The sequence below is a fragment of the Ranitomeya imitator genome, chromosome 5 (assembly GCF_032444005.1).
Source record: "Ranitomeya imitator isolate aRanImi1 chromosome 5, aRanImi1.pri, whole genome shotgun sequence".
NCBI classification, from domain to species: Eukaryota; Metazoa; Chordata; class Amphibia; order Anura; family Dendrobatidae; genus Ranitomeya; species Ranitomeya imitator.
In genome coordinates this window covers 569,827,921-569,847,046 of record NC_091286.1, presented here as the reverse complement: position 1 = coordinate 569,847,046, position 19,126 = coordinate 569,827,921, and the positions used below count along the sequence as shown (strand labels likewise).

Here is a 19,126-nt window from a genome sequence, read left to right as displayed (position 1 = left end):
ATAATATCTAATAAGGAATTGCCTGAGTGGTGACTGTACTAGTTACCATGGCCAGCTTCTCAAATTTTCCCCTCTTATAATTTTAGATTTAAAGCATAAAAAGAAGTCTGAAGAAAAATAATAAGGGTATGTGCACACGGTGTAGACTTTGCTGCGGATCCGCAGCGGTTTTGACGCTGCGGATCTGCAGCTGTTTTCCCTGAGTTTACAGTACCATGTAAACTTATGGAAAACAAAATCCGCAGCGCACATGCTGCGGAAAAAAACGCACGGAAACGCTGCGGTTTACATTCCGCAGCATGTCAATTCTTTGTGCGGATTCCGCTGCGGTTTACACCTGCTCCTCAATAGGAATCCGCAGGTGTAACACCGCAGGAGGAATCCGCACAAAAACCCCGGTAAATCCGCAGGCAATCCGCAGTGCGGTTTACCTGCGGATTTACAAAAGCAGTTGCGGAAAAATCCACAGACATCCCACCTACTTGTGCACATAGCCTCAGGCCATTGTCATTTTGACATGAGCAGGATACAGGTGCATTATAGTAACAAGTCCAGCCTAAACATGAGTGCAAGGTTATGCTCACACTGTGCCATCTTCTGAGCAGCTGCTAGAAATGTCGGAAGGCTCATGAAACACTGAAAAGAATCTTCCTCTTCAGTTCTATGTAGAAATTACTTGCTGTGCATATGCTGAATCATTTGGGCATGTATTAACTGACTCAGGCTTTGCACAATGCCAGGTTGAAGAAAAAAAAAAAAAAGCGCATGCCACTTCTTTGAAGTAGCTAGTGACGGAAAACGCTTCAAACTAGGCATTGGCCAATCAAAAGGCTGCAAAAAAGCAGACAGTCTTCCTGAAGCATTTTCATTGGCATATTTTCTGTCTTTTTGTTTGTTTGTTTTTTTATACAGCAAGCAGCATCCCATTAGAAGCCCCCAAAGAATGAACATGTTACTTTTTTAACTGCTTCCTGGCTTTCAAAGCCTTAAAGGGAACCTGTCAGCAGGATTTTGCGCAGTAACCTACAGACAGTGTCAGGTCGGCGCTGTTATACTGATTACAATGATACCTTGGTTGATGAAATCTGTCTTGTGGTTGTTGTTTTTTAATCTTTATTTTCAGTTTTTTCGTTAATTATATCCTCGTGCTCAGGGGCGGCCTGTGGTGCTCTGCTTTCGTATGCATCTGTATGGCTTGGTCACTGCCCCCTATTTTACATACTGTATATCTTATTGTTTTGAAAAATCAAAAGTGTTCAAGAGAATGATCGTATTAAATTTCTATATAAAAACAACTTGCTGTGCATATGTAAAGGCCTTTGAACATCTTTTAAGAAGTTCAGATTTCTAAAAACACCAAGCTGTTGAAGAAAAAAAAATACATATTCATTTTTCTGGTGTTTTCTGCTCTGTACCTAACAATGAAAGTTAATGGGAAAGCTCAAAACATCCTGTGACGTAGCGATCACTAAGCGGGTTGGGGGGACAGTCACATGGCAGCGATATTCAAACATACAGCAACCGGTTCTTCATTTACATAAGTTCAGTTCTGGTTTATTACACCATCATAAACCACTGTAGGCCACGTAAACCTCACAGACCCGACATACCGTACATTCTCTTCAGCGGATACATCTGCACGCTTTAGACGCGTATCTGCCATATTTGTCCATTTCCACACAGTTCAATCCCTAACTCCCGGCAGTGCACACAATTCCCCATGCTCTGGGTTACCTTCTTATCAGACGGGCTTTATATTGGTCCTGTCACTAGTCCAGACCCTCAGAAGCTTTGTGGATTTTGAGGAACTCCAGACTCACACAAGACCCTTTCTCTCCCCATCTCTCTTACAACCAGGAAGCATCTAGGACCTTTCTGAGCTCACAGAAACACACCACCTGGAAGGTATGTGGTTAACCAAACCCGCCCATCACTGTCTGGTTAACCCTTAAATCCAGCCCTTTTCAAATATACAGGTTTGGCTACGTTCACATTTGCGTTCTGCCGGGCTGCGTCGGGCGCAGCCGCAGCGACGCATGCGTCATGCGACCCTATATTTAACATGGGGGCGCATGGACATGCATTGCATTGCGTTTTGTGACGCATGCGTCTATTTTGGCGCACGCGTCAGAGCGCAGAGGACGCAGCAAGATGCCTTTTTTTTGCGTCCAAAATCATGCCAAAAAAGAACGCATGCGTCACAAAACAATGCGTTTTGGTTTGCGTTGTGCGTTGCGTCGCCGACGCAGCACCGCACAACGCAAATGTGAACGTAGCCTTTGTGGGACAACAAGACCCAGAAACCTGTCCTGGATTCAGATTGCAGCAAACCTCTGTCTGTGCAATACATACCTGTCTCTCACGATACAACTAGTTGGTACATCACAATACCCAGAAGTTTTGCTTAAAAAGACATTAGTAGTTTCTTCATTATTCAATGGAGTAAAAAAAACACAACTGTAAAATGACAGTAAAAAAAGAAGTCATAAAAATCATAGGAAGACCTTCCAAGAAACACTAGTGGCTAATACCATCAGAATAATGCTTAGGAAGCAATTCAAGAATCTTCTGTTTCTTGAAGCACATTCAGCCCCCCCCCAAAAAAAACTCATCAGTTTTCCAGAGTATCAAAGATGTCATATGCACATAGGCACAGAGTTTATGGAGCAAAACCTCAGCGGCAAATACAAATTTTTGTGGCGTTTTGAGTAGGATTTGGAGAGTTTCTGCTCCAAAAAGACTCCATGTGCCCATAGCCACTAAGTGCAGACTTCAAATCCTCCTCCAAATCAGAAATCTCTTCAAAACTTCAAGTTTTTGCTCAGTTTCCGCTAAAATAAAAATCAGCAAAAGTGAATTCATCGGGCACATAGCCAAGTTGGGAGTTTTAGCGATTTTTTTCATTTTTTAATTTTTTTTTTTAAAGTGGATCCACTACAAAAAAAAAGTCAGTAATCACTTTCCCTAAAGATAAGACTACCCAGTGCAGTTTTAACACACTGACTCTTTTGGACTATCAAAACTGCACTGTGTAGCCTTACCTTATAGGCTAGAAACTGACAGCATTATGAGGTGCCCATATAAATTAGATAACCTTTCACTTGGAGCCAAGCTCTCTTTCTCCCAACTCCACCATACACATGAATGCTTAGCGCAGCGTACATGGTTGACAGTCACACTAAAATTAGTGGGTTTTAACAACTTTTCCAATGTCTATCGTAGTCTATAGGGATTTATCATGCTGTCAGTTCGCATCGTTAGGTCACAGTAGATTCAGGTCTAATAACCTGAACCCAACACCCTCATATACATATACATACCTCCCAACTTTTGAAGGCAAAGTGGGACAAAGGTTGCGGTGCACGCAGCGGCAATTCAGGCCACGCCCTGACCACGCCCATTTAGCACTGCTGATCACACTGTTTCATAAACAATAATTCTAAACAGGAAAAAAATGGCCACACATGATGCCCCATACTGTATAATGGCCACACATGATGCTCCATACTGTATAATGGCCTTACATGATGCTCAATACTCTATAATGGCCACACATGATGCTGCGTAAAGTATAATGGCCACACGTGATGCTCCATAACGTATAATGGCCACACATGATGATCCATACTGTATGATGGCCACACGTGATGCTCCATACTGTATAATGGCCACACATGATGATCCATACTGTATAATGGCCACACGTGATGATCCATACTGTATAATGGCCACACGTGATGCTCCATACTGTATAATGGCCACACATGATGCCCCATACTGTATAATGGCCACACATGATGCTCCATAACGTATAATGGCCACACATGATGATCCATACTGTATAATGGCCACACGTGATGCTCCATACTGTATAATGGCCACACATAATGATCCATACTGTATAATGGCCACACATAATGATCCATACTGTATAATGGCCACACATGATGCTCCATACTGTATAATGGCCCCACGTGATGCTCCATACTGTATAATGGCCCCACGTGATGATCCATACTGTATAATGGCCACACGTGATGCTCCATACTGTATAATGGCCACACATGATGCTCCATACTGTATATTGGCCCCACATGATGATCCATACTGTATAATGGCCACACGTGATGCTCCATACTGTATAATGGTCACACATGATGCTCCATACTGTATAATGGCCACACATGATGCCCCATAGTGTTTACTGTCAAAACACCTCATGAGAGCAACAGAGGATCACAATAATTCTAATGTGCTAATAGATTATACAAATGTAGTGATACTGTATAAATATGGACATGAAAAAAGGAAGTCGCCAACAAGTATAAGCGACAAGAAAAAACACGACCGAAAACTCACAAGTATAGTTCAAAATATCAAAAGTGTATTTATTAAACAATCAGGTAGTGATGACAACAAAAAAGGAAAAGGAGGGGTTACAACCACTCGCACATGCCAAAAGGGTTCACAAGAACAAATATACTTATATAAATCATAATTGTGTATATATTGCACATTTCACATACAGCCTGAGCATATTCAGCAACATGGCTATAATTTTATGATACATAAGAAGTCAGTAATAGATCATAGTAAGGATAGATTCATTACCCAAAGTATGCCAGGGATATGTCTGCGGGCGTCCTCCCCGACGCGCGTTTCGGCGGTGTAGCCTTTCTCAAGGGGCCCTCTGCTGGATGAACTCATATGAACTCGAGCGTAGGAAAATATTCTGAAAAGTTCCCAGGCTCGAGTTCATATGAGTTCATCCAGCAGAGGGCGCATCACCGCGACTCGAGGTAACTACAGTACATTCCATTCATTCACCAAGTTTTACAGTCAGGAGCACAGCTGCATTAGCAGAGCTCCTGGGTGTAAAATGATTTAACCCCTTCAGATGGATTTACAGCGGGGGACAAGACTGTAACGACGGAAGGTATGGAATATTGTTGTTTGTTTTTTTTAGCTTTATTTCAGGTGACAAGGGTCTTCAGGCGATTAAGAGTCTAATAAAATATTAAAAAACCCTGTGTCTTTATTTCATTAAAATACTATTTAATAATGTGTGTGTTTTATTAACCATTTCGTACTATTGGATTAATAATGGATAGGTGTCATAATTGACGCCTCTCCATTATTAAGCTGGCTTAATGTCACCTTACAATAGCAAGGTGCCATTAACCCTTCATTACCCCATATCCCACCACTACAGGGGAGTGGGAAGAGAGAGGCTAAGTGCCAGAATAGGGGCATCTTACAGATGTGCCTTTTCTGGGGTGGCTGGGGGCAGATATTTTTGCCAGGGGGGGGCCAATAACCATGGACCCTCTCCAGGCTACTAATATCTGCCCTCAGTCACTGGCTTTCCCACTCTAGTGGAGAAAATTGCGCTGGAGCCCACGCCAATTTTTTCCGGGATTTATCTCTTTAATAGCTAGAGACCCCAAATTTGACACAAAGACACTTCTTACATTACTAAAGTGGAATATGTAATTAAAGAAGGGATATTAGATGGTTTACTGTATGTAAACCATGTCTCATATCCTGTCAGGTTTGTGAGGGAGATAGGAAAAGCCGGCAATTGAATTACCGGCTTTTCTGCTATCTATCGCAGAATTAAAGGGAACCTGTCACCCCGAAAATCGCGGGTGAGGTAAGCCCACCGGCATCAGGGGCTAATCTACAGCATTCTATAATGCTGTAGATAAGCCCCCGATGTTACCTGAAAGAGGAGAAAAAGACGTTATATTATACTCACCCAGGGGCGGTCCCGCTGCTGGTCAGGTCAGATGGGCGTCTCTGGTCCGCTGCGGCGCCTCCCATCTTCATTACAAGACGTCCTCTTCTGATCTTCAGCCACGGCTCCGGCGCAGGCGTACTTTGCCGGTGTCTGGCACTGACTGCAGGGGAGTAGGGAGGGACTAATCGGACTGTGGCCGTCGCTGATTGGTCGCGACAGCCATGACAGGCAGCTGGCGAGACCAATCAGCGACTTGGATTCCATGACAGACAGAGGCCGCGACCAATGAATATCCGTGACAGAAAGAAGGACAGACAGACAGAAAGACGGAAGTGACCCTTAGACAATTATATAGTAGATGTCTCACTGATATATATATATATATATATATATATATATATATATATATATATACAGTGGGGCAAAAAAGTATTTAGTCAGTCAGCAATAGTGCAAGTTCCACCACTTAAAAAGATGAGAGGCGTCTGTAATTTACATCATAGGTAGACCTCAACTATGGGAGACAAACTGAGAAAAAAAAAATACAGAAAATCACATTGTCTGTTTTTTTAACATTTTATTTGCATATTATGGTGGAAAATAAGTATTTGGTCAGAAACAAAATTTCATCTCAATACTTTGTAATATATCCTTTGTTGGCAATGACAGAGGTCAAACGTTTTCTGTAAGTCTTCACAAGGTTGCCACACACTGTTGTTGGTATGTTGGCCCATTCCTCCATGCAGATCTCCTCTAGAGCAGTGATGTTTTTGGCTTTTCGCTTGGCAACACGGACTTTCAACTCCCTCCAAAGGTTTTCTATAGGGTTGAGATCTGGAGACTGGCTAGGCCACTCCAGGACCTTGAAATGCTTCTTACGAAGCCACTCCTTCGTTGCCCTGGCGGTGTGCTTTGGATCATTGTCATGTTGAAAGACCCAGCCACGTTTCATCTTCAATGCCCTTGCTGATGGAAGGAGGTTTGCACTCAAAATCTCACGATACATGGCCCCATTCATTCTTTCATGTACCCGGATCAGTCGTCCAGGCCCCTTTGCAGAGAAACAGCCCCAAAGCATGATGTTTCCACCACCATGCTTTACAGTAGGTATGGTGTTTGATGGATGCAACTCAGTATTCTTTTTCCTCCAAACACGACAAGTTGTGTTTCTACCAAACAGTTCCAGTTTGGTTTCATCAGACCATAGGACATTCTCCCAAAACTCCTCTGGATCATCCAAATGCTCTCTAGCAAACTTCAGACGGGCCCGGACATGTACGGGCTTAAGCAGTGGGACACGTCTGGCACTGCAGGATCTGAGTCCATGGTGGCGTAGTGTGTTACTTATGGTAGGCCTTGTTACATTGGTCCCAGCTCTCTGCAGTTCATTCACTAGGTCCCCCAGCGTGGTTCTGGGATTTTTGCTCACCGTTCTTGTGATCATTCTGACCCCACGGGGTGGGATTTTGCGTGGAGCCCCAGATCGAGGGAGATTATCAGTGGTCTTGTATGTCTTCCATTTTCTAATTATTGCTCCCACTGTTGATTTCTTCACTCCAAGCTGGTTGGCTATTGCAGATTCAGTCTTCCCAGCCTGGTGCAGGGCTACAATTTTGTTTCTGGTGTCCTTTGACAGCTCTTTGGTCTTCACCATAGTGGAGTTTGGAGTCAGACTGTTTGAGGGTGTGCACAGGTGTCTTTTTATACTGATAACAAGTTTAAACAGGTGCCATTACTACAGGTAATGAGTGGAGGAAAGAGGAGACTCTTAAAGAAGAAGTTACAGGTCTGTGAGAGCCAGAAATCTTGATTGTTTGTTTCTGACCAAATACTTATTTTCCACCATAAAATGCAAAAAAATGATAAAAAAAACAGACAATGTGATTTTCTGGATTTTTTTTTCTCAGTTTGTCTCCCATAGTTGAGGTCTACCTATGATGTAAATTACAGACGCCTCTCATCTTTTTAAGTGGTGGAACTTGCACTATTGCTGACTGACTAAATACTTTTTTGCCCCACTGTATATATATATATATATATATATTGAAAAAACAGGAACAGCATCTAATACTACCTCAATGGTGTGCAAAGCTCTCCTAACCAGCAGTCCAAATGGCCTCCAGTAATAGTATCAAAAAAAGAAAAGCAGCACAAAAAATAATGAAAAAAAGTGGACTTTGTTGCCTGAGCAGGCGTGGCAACGTTTCGGATATGAGAATCCTTTTTCAAGCTTGAAAGCCTGCGGGAAAACAAAATCGCCGTACGGAAGCCACACAGATAAATTTGTGTGTAAAAATCGCATCCTCGCATTGAATATGGAACAGTGTTTTGGGACAATTACTGCATATTACGGCCGTAAAAACGGACCATATTTACTTACGCCTAGTGTGACGCCGGCCTAAGGGTGTAAATTTCTCCAAGGCCTGTCCCACACGTCCAGATAATTCTGGTACCGGAAAAATCGGTACCGGAGTTATCCGTGTCCGTGTGCTCATGTGGCACATCAGTGTGGCACACGTGCGGCAGCCGTGTGCCATCCATGTGCCGACTGGCTACCACACGCACCGTGCAGGAGACAGTGCTACAGTAAGCGCTGTCCCCTGCTTTGGGTGCTGAATCCAGAATTCATTCCTTCTTCCCAGCAGCGTTCGCTGGAGAGAAGGAATGAAAAATCAGGGTTTTTTTTATTGTTAAAATAAAGTTCCCGGTAATCTCTCCCCTCCCTTCCCCTGTGCGCCTGCCCGCTGGCATTAAAATACTTACCCAGCTCCCTCGATGCTTCCTCTCAGCGTCGCAGCTCTTCCTGTATGAGCGGTCACGTGGTGCCGCTTATTACAGTGATGAATATGCGGCTCCACCCCTATGGGAGGTGGAGCCGCATATTCATCACTGTAATAAGCGGGACCACGTGACCGCTCATACAGGAAGAGCTGCGACACTGAGAGGAAGCATAGAGGGAGCTGGGTAAGTATTTTAATGCCAGCGGGCGGGCGCACAGAGGGAGGGAAAGAGGGAGGGAGGGAGGGAGGGAGTGAGGAGATTACCGGGAACTTTATTTTAACAACAAAAAAATTTTTAAAAAATTTTCAATCCTTTGCTCCAGCGAACGCTGCTGGAGAGAAGAAATGAATCGGGCTTCAGCACTACAAGCTGGGGGGACAGCGCTTACTGTAGCGCTGTCTCCTGCACGGCACACGGACTGCACACGGACAGCATCCGTGTGCGGAACGTGTTTTACACGGACCCATTGACTTTAATGGGTCTGTGCGCTCCCACGAACACTAACATGTCTCCATGTTTTTCAAACGGAAACACGGTCCGTGAAAACACGCTGACATGTGCAGAGACACATTGATTTTAATGTGTCTACATGAGTCAGTGTCTCCGGTACGTGAGGAAACTGTCACCTCACGTACCGGAGCCACTGACGTGTGAAACCGGCCTAAGAAACTTTTGTGCAGAGTTGGTGATCATGTAGACCAGCGTCCCGCCCAGTCATAATATACAACCACAACACTGCCTGCTTCTTTCCCTTCTGTGGGCTCCATTTGGACAAGTGATGACTAGAGTTGAGCGACCTTGACCTTTTTAGAGTCGAGCCGGGTTTCGCGAAACCCGACTATCTCAAAAGTCGGGTCGAGTGAAATCGGCCGATTATGACGTAAAGTCGGGATCGACCGAAACACGAAACCCAATGCAAGTCAATGGGGCAGCATAGTCGGCAGTGAGTGGGGGCCAGGAAAACACCTAGAGTGCCCATTTTAATGTCAAAACCATCCATTCTTCTTAATGAAGCTTGTCAAGCGTAATTTACCTTATAATAATTGGAAGGCATTTGAAATTGGGGGTCATTTGGCTAAAGTTGTGGTGGGTAGGGCTGGTTCAAGTAATTAGTGGACCCAGGAAATCTGGACCACGTCACGGCAGTGGAGCAGGGAGAGGTAAGTATTTCAACTTTGCAAGTGCTGTGAACCTGAGCAAGCAGGGGGGGCCCACTCGTTGGCATTGGCACTGGCACAGGGCCCCTCAAAGTACAGCGGTGTGTTTGCACGGCGGGGGCGCCTCCCACCGGCAGCAACACTTTTGCGTACCATGAGAGGCCCTGTGCCAGTGACGTCGCCAACTAGTATTCCTCCCCCCACCTGATGAAGGAACCTGCACTTTCATCTGCACCTTCCTGTTTGTCCCCGTGTAAGGTGGTATGGTATGCGGGAAGGGGGACCTGACTTTCAGCAGGGTCACAATCTTGCAGTGTAGCGTGCACGGGAAATGTTGCGTTATGGGTCAATGTACCAGCAGACTCATCTATCACTGGCTGGGCAATGGGCAGGATGAGGAGGAAACACAGATATAGGCCCAAAGAATAAAGTGGGCTAAATGCAGTTCAAAATTGGTAACACAGGACTAATCAGGGGGCATTGCAGTGGAGGACAACTGGAATGAGAGGCTGACACAGAGAGTAGGCCCAAATCAGTAAGTAGTCGAAATGCAGTTCAAAATTGGCAACCGTAGTAAACAGGCGGCACAGCTTTGTTCAGTGGAGGAGAACAGCAAGGAGTGGCAGACACCGATAGTAGGCCCCAACCCAACTAGTAGGCCAAATGCAGTCTAACATTAACAACTACTTAACGAGCGCCTGAAAACGGAATTTCAGGACAGGAAACCAGGAGAACAGCAAGGAGCGGCAGACACCGATAGTAGGCCCCAAACCAACTAGTACGCCAAATGCAGTTGTTCCGTTTAACCACAATTTAATGAGAGCCTGAAGATAGAAGTTCAGGAAAGGCAACCTGGAGAACACCTTGGAGTGGAACACACCATCTCTCTACACCCCATACCCAATTTGTAGGCCTAATGCAGCGTAGTTTCCAACAACTACTAAACGAGAGTCGGAAGATCGAAGCTCAGGAAAGGCAACCTGGAGAACACCTTGGAGTGGAACACACCATCTCTCTACACCCAATACCCAATTTGTAGGCCCAATGCAGCGTAGTTTCCAACAACTACTAAACGAGAGCCGGAAGATCGAAGCAATGGAGAGGAAACCTGGGGAACACCTTGGAGTGTAACACACCATCTCTCTACACCCCATACCCAATTTGTAGGCCTAATGCAGCGTAGTTTCCAACAACTACTAAACGAGAGCCGGAAGATCGAAGCAATGGAGAGGAAACCTGGGGAACACCTTGGAGTGTAACACACCATCTCTCTACACCCCATACCCAATTTGTAGGCCTAATGCAGCGTAGTTTCCAACAACTACTAAACGAGAGCATGAAGATCGAAGCAATGGAGAGGAAACCTGGGGAACACCTTGGAGTGGAACACACCATCTCTCTACAGTGGAACACACCATCTCTCTACACCCCATACCCAATTTGTAGGCCTAATGCAGCGTAGTTTCCAACAACTACTAAACGAGAGCCGGAAGATCGAAGCTCAGGAAAGGCAACCTGGGGAACACCTTGGAGTGTAACAAACCCTCTCTCTACACCATGGAAGGGCTGATTCTTAGGAAGGAAGGCTGTCGGAAAGAAGCAGGGCGCGTCCGAGGGTGATTATATTCTTATTAGGTATATACTCACCCTCGGACGCGCCCTGTTTCTTTATTTGTAATGAGTGTTTATTTGCAATGTGGTTTTGACTTACTCTATTTTTTTGGTAAATAATGATTTTATTATTTTCATTGTTTTGCATCTTCTTGGCAATAATATAAAGAAGACGCGACAGGACAACACTCGGTGGATGCCATATCTGTGTTTTAAATTGAAAAAAACCTTTCAGTTAACTACTTGCAGGAGAAAGTTATTGTAGCTGGTGGCCATTTTTAGTACTGTACCAGATTTTTGTTGTATGTGTTTGTTTTTAATGTTAAAATGTCTGCATTTGATATCTCTCCAGTATTTTCTTTTTTATAAGCAAAATACTTATTTTTATATTTTCTGATGTTGGTTCCAGGGGTACACGGGCAGCAGTGGTGTGGTCAGTGGAGGCCTAGTGGAAGGAGTGACCGCAGACAGGCATCGAAGGCCTAAAATAATAACACATGGCTGTAGGCAATTTTAAATTGGTTCCAGGGGTACACGGGCAGCAGTGGTGTGGTCAGTGGAGGCCTAGTGGAAGGAGTGACCGCAGACAGGCATCGAAGGCCTAAAATAATAACACATGGCTGTAGGCAATTTTAAATTGGTTCCAGGGGTACACGGGCAGCAGTGGTGTGGTCAGTGGAGGCCTAGTGGAAGGAGTGACCGCAGACAGGCATCGAAGGCCTAAAATAATAACACATGGCTGTAGGCAATTTTAAATTGGTTCCAGGGGTACACGGGCAGCAGTGGTGTGGTCAGTGGAGGCCTAGTGGAAGGAGTGACCGCAGACAGGCATCGAAGGCCTAAAATAATAACACATGGCTGTAGGCAATTTTAAATTGGTTCCAGGGGTACACGGGCAGCAGTGGTGTGGTCAGTGGAGGCCTAGTGGAAGGAGTGACCGCAGACAGGCATCGAAGGCCTAAAATAATAACATATGGCTGTAGGCAATTTTAAATTGGTTACAGGGGTACACGGGCAGCAGTGGTGTGGTCAGTGGAGGCCTAGTGGAAGGAGTGACCACAGACAGGCATCGAAGGCCTAACATAACAAAAATGTCAATACAATGGTATTGTCAGTGGCAGGCATTGAAGGATGTCAGCGCATAGACTAAACATTGGTGGAGCTGTGAGAGATAATTTTGCAAGTGGTAGAGCACTGTTTGAGCTGGGGTGGGGGGAAACTGTCTTGTGGCCGGCGGTACAGGCCCAGGGCCCCTCATATTGCAATTGTGTGTCTGACGTTGGGTGCGCACCACCACCGCCAGAGACACTTTATTGTACTATGAGGGACCCAGTGGCAGTGCCGTCGACCAAAAGCGGGCTCACCCACCTCTTCAGACAAACTGCACTCTCACGGGTGCTGTCGCCAAGTGTCGATACCACGGCCCCGTGTGGGGAGTTTGGCCATTTAGTGAGGTGTAAACATGTCGTATGCTGGACAATCAGGTGCAGAAAATTACGAGATTGGAAAAGGCATTCAGAATAGTCCACAGGCAAGACCTTTTCATAGGAAAGCTAGGTGTCAGCCGGGCAAGGTGGGGCAAAAGATTTCGAAATCCAGTTGTGGTTCATTTTAATGAAGGTTAGATCATCTACATTTTGGGTAGCCAGACGAGTCCTTTTTTCTGTTAGTATTGAACCTGCAGCACTGAATACTCTTTCTGATAGGACACTAGCTGCCGGGCAAGCAAGCTCCTGCAATGCATATTCTGCCAATTCTGGCCAGGTGTCTAATTTTGATGCCCAGTAATCAAATGGGAATGACGGTTGAGGGAGAACATCGATAAGGGATGAAAAATAGTTTGTAACCATACTGGACAAATGTTGTCTCCTGTCACTTTGAATTGATGCTGCAGTACCTGTCCTGTCTGCGGTCATAGCAAAATCACTCCACAACCTGGTCAGAAAACCCCTCTGGCCAACGCCACTTCTGATTTCTGCCCCTCTAACTCCTCTGGTCTGCTGGCCCCTGCAGCTCGTGTGAGAACGATCACGGGCGCTGTGTGCAGGGAATGCCAGAAGCAAACGGTCAACAAGAGTTGATTGTTTGGTTGCTAATATTAGTTCCAAGTTCTCATGTGGCATTATATTTTGCAATTTGCCTTTATAGCGAGGATCAAGGAGGCAGGCCAACCAGTAATCGTCATCATTCATCATTTTAGTTATGCGTGTGTCCCTTTTGAGGATACGTAAGGCATAATCCGCCATGTGGGCCAAAGTTCCAGTTCTCAAATCTGCGGTTGTGCTTGGTTGAGGGGCAGTTTCCGGCAAATCCACGTCACTTGTGTCCCTCAAAAAACCAGAACCCGGCCTTGCCGCGCCACCAATTTCCAGTGGCCCCGGAAAAGCTTCCTCATTAAAAATATAATCATCCCCATCATCCTCCTCGTCCTCCTCCTCCTCTTCGCCCGCTACCTCGTCCTGTACACTGCCCTGGCCAGACAATGGCTGACTGTCATCAAGGCTTCCCTCTTCCTCAGCTGCAGACGCCTGATCCTTTATGTGCGTCAAACTTTGCATCAGCAGACGCATTAGGGGGATGCTCATGCTTATTATGGCGTTGTCTGCACTAACCAGCCGTGTGCATTCCTCAAAACACTGAAGGACTTGACACATGTCTTGAATCTTCGACCACTGCACACCTGACAACTCCATGTCTGCCATCCTACTGCCTGCCCGTGTATGTGTATCCTCCCACAAAAACATAACAGCCCGCCTCTGTTCACACAGTCTCTGAAGCATGTGCAGTGTTGAGTTCCACCTTGTTGCAACGTCTATGATTAGGCGATGCTGGGGAAGGTTCAAAGAACGCTGATAGGTCTGCATACGGCTGGAGTGTACGGGCGAACGGCGGATATGTGAGCAAAGTCCACGCACTTTGAGGAGCAGGTCGGATAACCCCGGATAACTTTTCAGGAAGCACTGCACCACCAGGTTTAAGGTGTGAGCCAAGCAAGGAATGTGTTTCAGTTGGGAAAGGGAGATGGCAGCCATGAAATTCCTTCCGTTATCACTCACTACCTTGCCTGCCTCAAGATCTACAGTGCCCAGCCACGACTGTGTTTCTTTCTGCAAGAACTCGGACAGAACTTCCGCGGTGTGTCTGTTGTCGCCCAAACACTTCATAGCCAATACAGCCTGCTGACGTTTGCCAGTAGCTGCCCCATAATGGGAGACCTGGTGTGCAACAGTGGCAGCTGCGGATGGAGTGGTTGTGCGACTGCGGTCTGTGGACGAGCTCTCGCTTCTGCAGGAGGACAAGGAGGAGGAGGAGGGGGTGCGAACGGCTACAGCCAATTGTTTCCTAGACCGTGGGCTAGGCAGAACTGTCCCAAACTTGCTGTCCCCTGTGGACCCTGCATCCACCACATTTACCCAGTGTGCCGTGATGGACACGTAACGTCCCTGGCCATGCCTACTGGTCCATGCATCTGTTGTCAGGTGCACCTTTGTGCTCACAGATTGCCTGAGTGCATGGACGATGCGCTCTTTAACATGCTGGTGGAGGGCTGGGATGGCTTTTCTGGAAAAAAAGTGTCGACTGGGTAGCTCGTAGCGTGGTACAGCGTAGTCCATCAGGGCTTTGAAAGCTTCGCTTTCAACTAACCGGTAGGGCATCATCTCTAACGAGATTAGTCTAGCTATGTGTGCGTTCAAACCCTGTGTACGCGGATGCGAGGCTAAGTACTTCCTTTTTCTAACCATAGTCTCATGTAGGGTGAGCTGGACTGGAGAGCTGGAGATCGTGGAACTAGCGGGGGTGCCGGTGGACATGGCAGACTGAGAGACGGTGGGAGATGGTATTGTTGCCGCCGGTGCCCTAGATGCAGTGTTTCCTACTACGAAACTGGTGATTCCCTGACCCTGACTGCTTTGGCCTGGCAAAGAAACCTGCACAGATACTGCAGGTGGTGCGGAAAATGGTGGCCCTACACTGCCGGAAGGGATGTTGCGTTGCTGACTAGCTTCATTGGCCGAGGGTGCTACAACCTTAAGGGACGTTTGGTAGTTAGTCCAGGCTTGCAAATGCATGGTGGTTAAATGTCTATGCATGCAACTTGTATTGAGACTTTTCAGATTCTGTCCTCTGCTTAAGGTAGTTGAACATTTTTGACAGATGACTTTGCGCTGATCAATTGGATGTTGTTTAATAAAATGCCAGACTGCACTCTTTCTAGCATCGGATACCTTTTCAGGCATTGCAGACTGAGCTTTAACCGGATGGCCACGCTGTCCTCCAACAGGTTTTGGCTTTGCCACGCGTTTTGGGCAAGATACGGGCCCGGCAGATGGAACCTGTTGCGATGTTGATGCCTGCTGCGGCCCCTCCTCCTCCGCTTCAGAACTGCTGCCGCCTGCACCCTGTTCCCCCAATGGCTGCCAATCGGGGTCAAGAACTGGGTCATCTATTACCTCTTCTTGTACCTCGTGTGCAACTTCATCTGTGTCACCGTGTCGGTCGGTGGTATAGCGTTCGTGATGGGGCAACATAGTATCATCAGGGTCTGATTCTTGATCAGCACCCTGCGAGGGCAATGTTGTGGTCTGAGTCAAAGGACCAGCATAGTAGTCTGGCTGTGGCTGTGCATCAGTGCACTCCATGTCAGATTCAACTTGTAATGGGCATGGACTGTTAACTGCTTCACTTTCTAAGCCAGGGACGGTATGTGTAAAGAGCTCCATGGAGTAACCCGTTGTGTCGCCTGCTGCATTCTTCTCTGTTGTTGTTTTTGCTGAAGAGGACAAGGAAGCGACTTGTCCCTGACCGTGAACATCCACTAACGACACGCTGCTTTGACATTTACCAGTTTCACGAGAGGAGGCAAAAGAGCTAGAGGCTGAGTCAGCAAGATAAGCCAAAACTTGCTCTTGCTGCTCCGGCTTTAAAAGCGGTTTTCCTACTCCCAGAAAAGGGAGCTTTCGAGGCCTTGTGTAGCCAGACGACGAACCTGGCTCCACAGCTCCAGACTTAGGTGCAATATTTTTTTTCCCACGACCAGCTGATGCTCCACCACTACCACTACCCTCATTACCAGCTGACAATGAACGCCCCCGGCCACGACCTCTTCCACCATACTTCCTCATTGTTTTAAAAACGTAAACAAACTAACGGTATTTTTGTTGCTGTCACACAAATTACACGGTGAGCTATAACTTCAGTATGATTTAGCTACCCCTTTACAGGTGAGTGAGACCACAACGAAAATCAGGCACAATGTTACACACTCTGTTGTTGGTGGCAACAAATGAGAGAGATGCCACACACGCAGGACTGTCACTGAAGCACAAATGTAAATATTAATCTCCCACTGATTTGATTTTTTTTTTTTTTTTTAAGGGAGACTTTAGGAAAAAAAAATAATAGAATAAAATGATTTTTTCAGGAAGAATTTAGAAACCAAAGAAAATAAAATGATTTTTTTCAGGGAGAATTTAGAAAACAAATAAAACAAAAAAAGGCTTTCTATGGCCCACTGAGTGAGAGATGACGCACACAGGAGTCAGGAGTGGCACACAAGCCCAGAGGCCAATATTTATCTCCCACTTTTTTTTTTTTGTTCCAGGGAAAATTTATAAACCCAATAAAAAAAATAATAAATAGGCTTTCTATGGCCCACTATCTGAGAGACAGAGAGAGATGGCACGCTTAGGACTGGCACACAAGCCCAAAGGCCAATATTAATCTCCCTTTTTTTTTTAAGGGAGAATTTATAAAACCAAAAAAAAAAAAAATAAATAGGCTTTCTATGGCCCACTATTTGTGAGAGAGATGGCACGCTCAGGACTGGCACACAAGCCCAGAGGCCAATATTAATCTCCCACTTTTTTTTTTTTTTTTTCCAGGGAAAATTTATAAACCCAATAAAAAAAATAAAAAATAAATAGGCTTTCTATGGCCCACTATCTGAGAGAGAGAGAGAGAGAGATGGCACGCTTAGGACTGGCACACAAGCCCAAAGGCCAATATTAATCTCCCACTGATTGATGTAGTGATTTTTTCAGGTAGATTTTAGAACCAAAATCAAGCAAAAAAATAAATAGGCTTTCTATGGCCCACTGAGTGAGTGATGATGCACACAGGAGTCAAGAGTGGCACACAAGCCCTGAAGCCAATATTTTTCTCCCACTGATTGATGTAGTGATTTTTTCAGGTAGATTTTATAACCCAAATCAAGCAAAAAAATAAATAGGCTTTCTATGGCCCACTGAGTGAGAGATGGCACACACAGGGATGGCACTCTAGCAGAAATGTCAATCTTAATCTCCCACAAAAAAAAAAAAAAACAGGGAGTGTCCAACAATTACTATCTCCCTGCAGTAATCTCAGCCAGGTATGGCAGGCAGCAATAAGGAGTGGACTGATGCACAAATTAAATAAAAAGTGTGGACAAACCAAAAAGATAGCTGTGCAGAAAGGAAGGAACAAGAGGATTTGTGCTTTGAAAAAAGCAGTTGGTTTGCACAGCGGCGTACACACAGCAATGCAGCTATCAGGGAGCCTTCTAGGGCAGCCCAATGAGCTACAGCGCTGAGGGGGAAAAAAAAAAAAATGTAGCTTCCACTGTCCCTGCACACCGAAGGTGGTGTTGGGCAGTGGAAATCGCTACAGCACAAGCGGTTTGGTGGTTAATGGACCCTGCCTAACGCTATCCCTGCTTCTGACGAAGCGGCAGCAACCTCCCCCTAAGCTCAGATCAGCAGCAGTAACATGGCGGTCGGCGGGAACGCCCCTTTATAGCCCCTGTGACGCCGCGGACAGCAAGCCAATCACTGCAATGCCCTTCTCTAAGATGGTGGGGACCAGGACCTATGTCATCACGCTGCCCACACTCTGCGTTTACCTTCATTGGCTGAGAAATGGCGCTTTTCGCGTCATTGAAACGCGACTTTGGCGCGAAAGTCGCGTACCGCATGGCCGACCCCGCACAGGGGTCGGATCGGATTTCATGAAACCCGACTTTGCCAAAAGTCGGCGACTTTTGAAAATGAACGACCCGTTTCGCTCAACCCTAGTGATGACCAATGTTACAGATGTGTTATGTATGACTCCAAATCTAAGGTACAGAAAAGTTCCAGAAGTTTACTATAAGTCTGGGGTGTTACTTATGGCACACTGACCTGTTAGGTGGAGGCTGCTGCTCACCTGTCCGATCACCTGCTGCTCCCTCTTCTGGTAGTTATGTCTATGCAGCTCCTTCTTCTCGACGTCTTCACACAGATGCTGGCAAGTGTCAGCTCCTGTCTGGCACCTCCTTCAGTGACTTCACTACAGTCTTATGACTGCTGACTGTTTATTTGTAGCTGCTGCCATTTGTTCTAGCTTGTTCCAAAGGCTGCTGGGATTTGTAGTTTCACAGACTACACTAAAAATAAAGGGGGCAGTTACATAAATAAGAAATCAGACACGATACTGACCAAAAAATTCAATAAGACTGTTCTAATGACAGATTTTTCACACAGACCGAGTGTCCATGTCAAAACATAATTGCAGGATCTTATTTATTTTGGCTGAGAATGGGTCATTCAAGTCTATAGGTGTGCAAAAGAAAAAAAGAAAATCCCATACTGATCGTCCGACTTTTACTCATACTTTGTCATTATTAAGGCTAAGTTCACACGTTGCGTTTTTGCTACATTTTTTTTCTGCCGCAAAACCTGCTCTCTTGGCAATATGGGTAAGTTCACGTGCTGCCTTTTTAGCTTTTTTAGCATTTTTTTTATGCAAAACCTGATCTCTTGGCAGGAAAGAAGCTGCAGAAAAAATACGGTTTTGCTTGGTTTTTCTCATGTTTTTTGCT

The 19,126-nt window shown here is 45.7% G+C and overlaps 1 protein-coding gene across 2 annotated transcripts in view; it reads right to left on the bottom strand.

Moving 5' to 3' along the window:
* PLEKHB2 (pleckstrin homology domain containing B2) overlaps positions 1-18,573 on the bottom strand; it is a 71,004-nt gene extending 52,431 nt beyond the window's left edge. Inside the window, exon 1 of one of the 2 annotated variants that reach the window (XM_069727794.1) lies at positions 18,472-18,573. The gene's annotated coding sequence lies outside the window, so the exon portion shown is untranslated. Of the gene's footprint in view, positions 1-18,446 lie in introns of both variants that reach the window. The other variant, XM_069727793.1, reaches the window with a different exon arrangement.
* Positions 18,574-19,126: the final 553 nt, after the last annotated feature.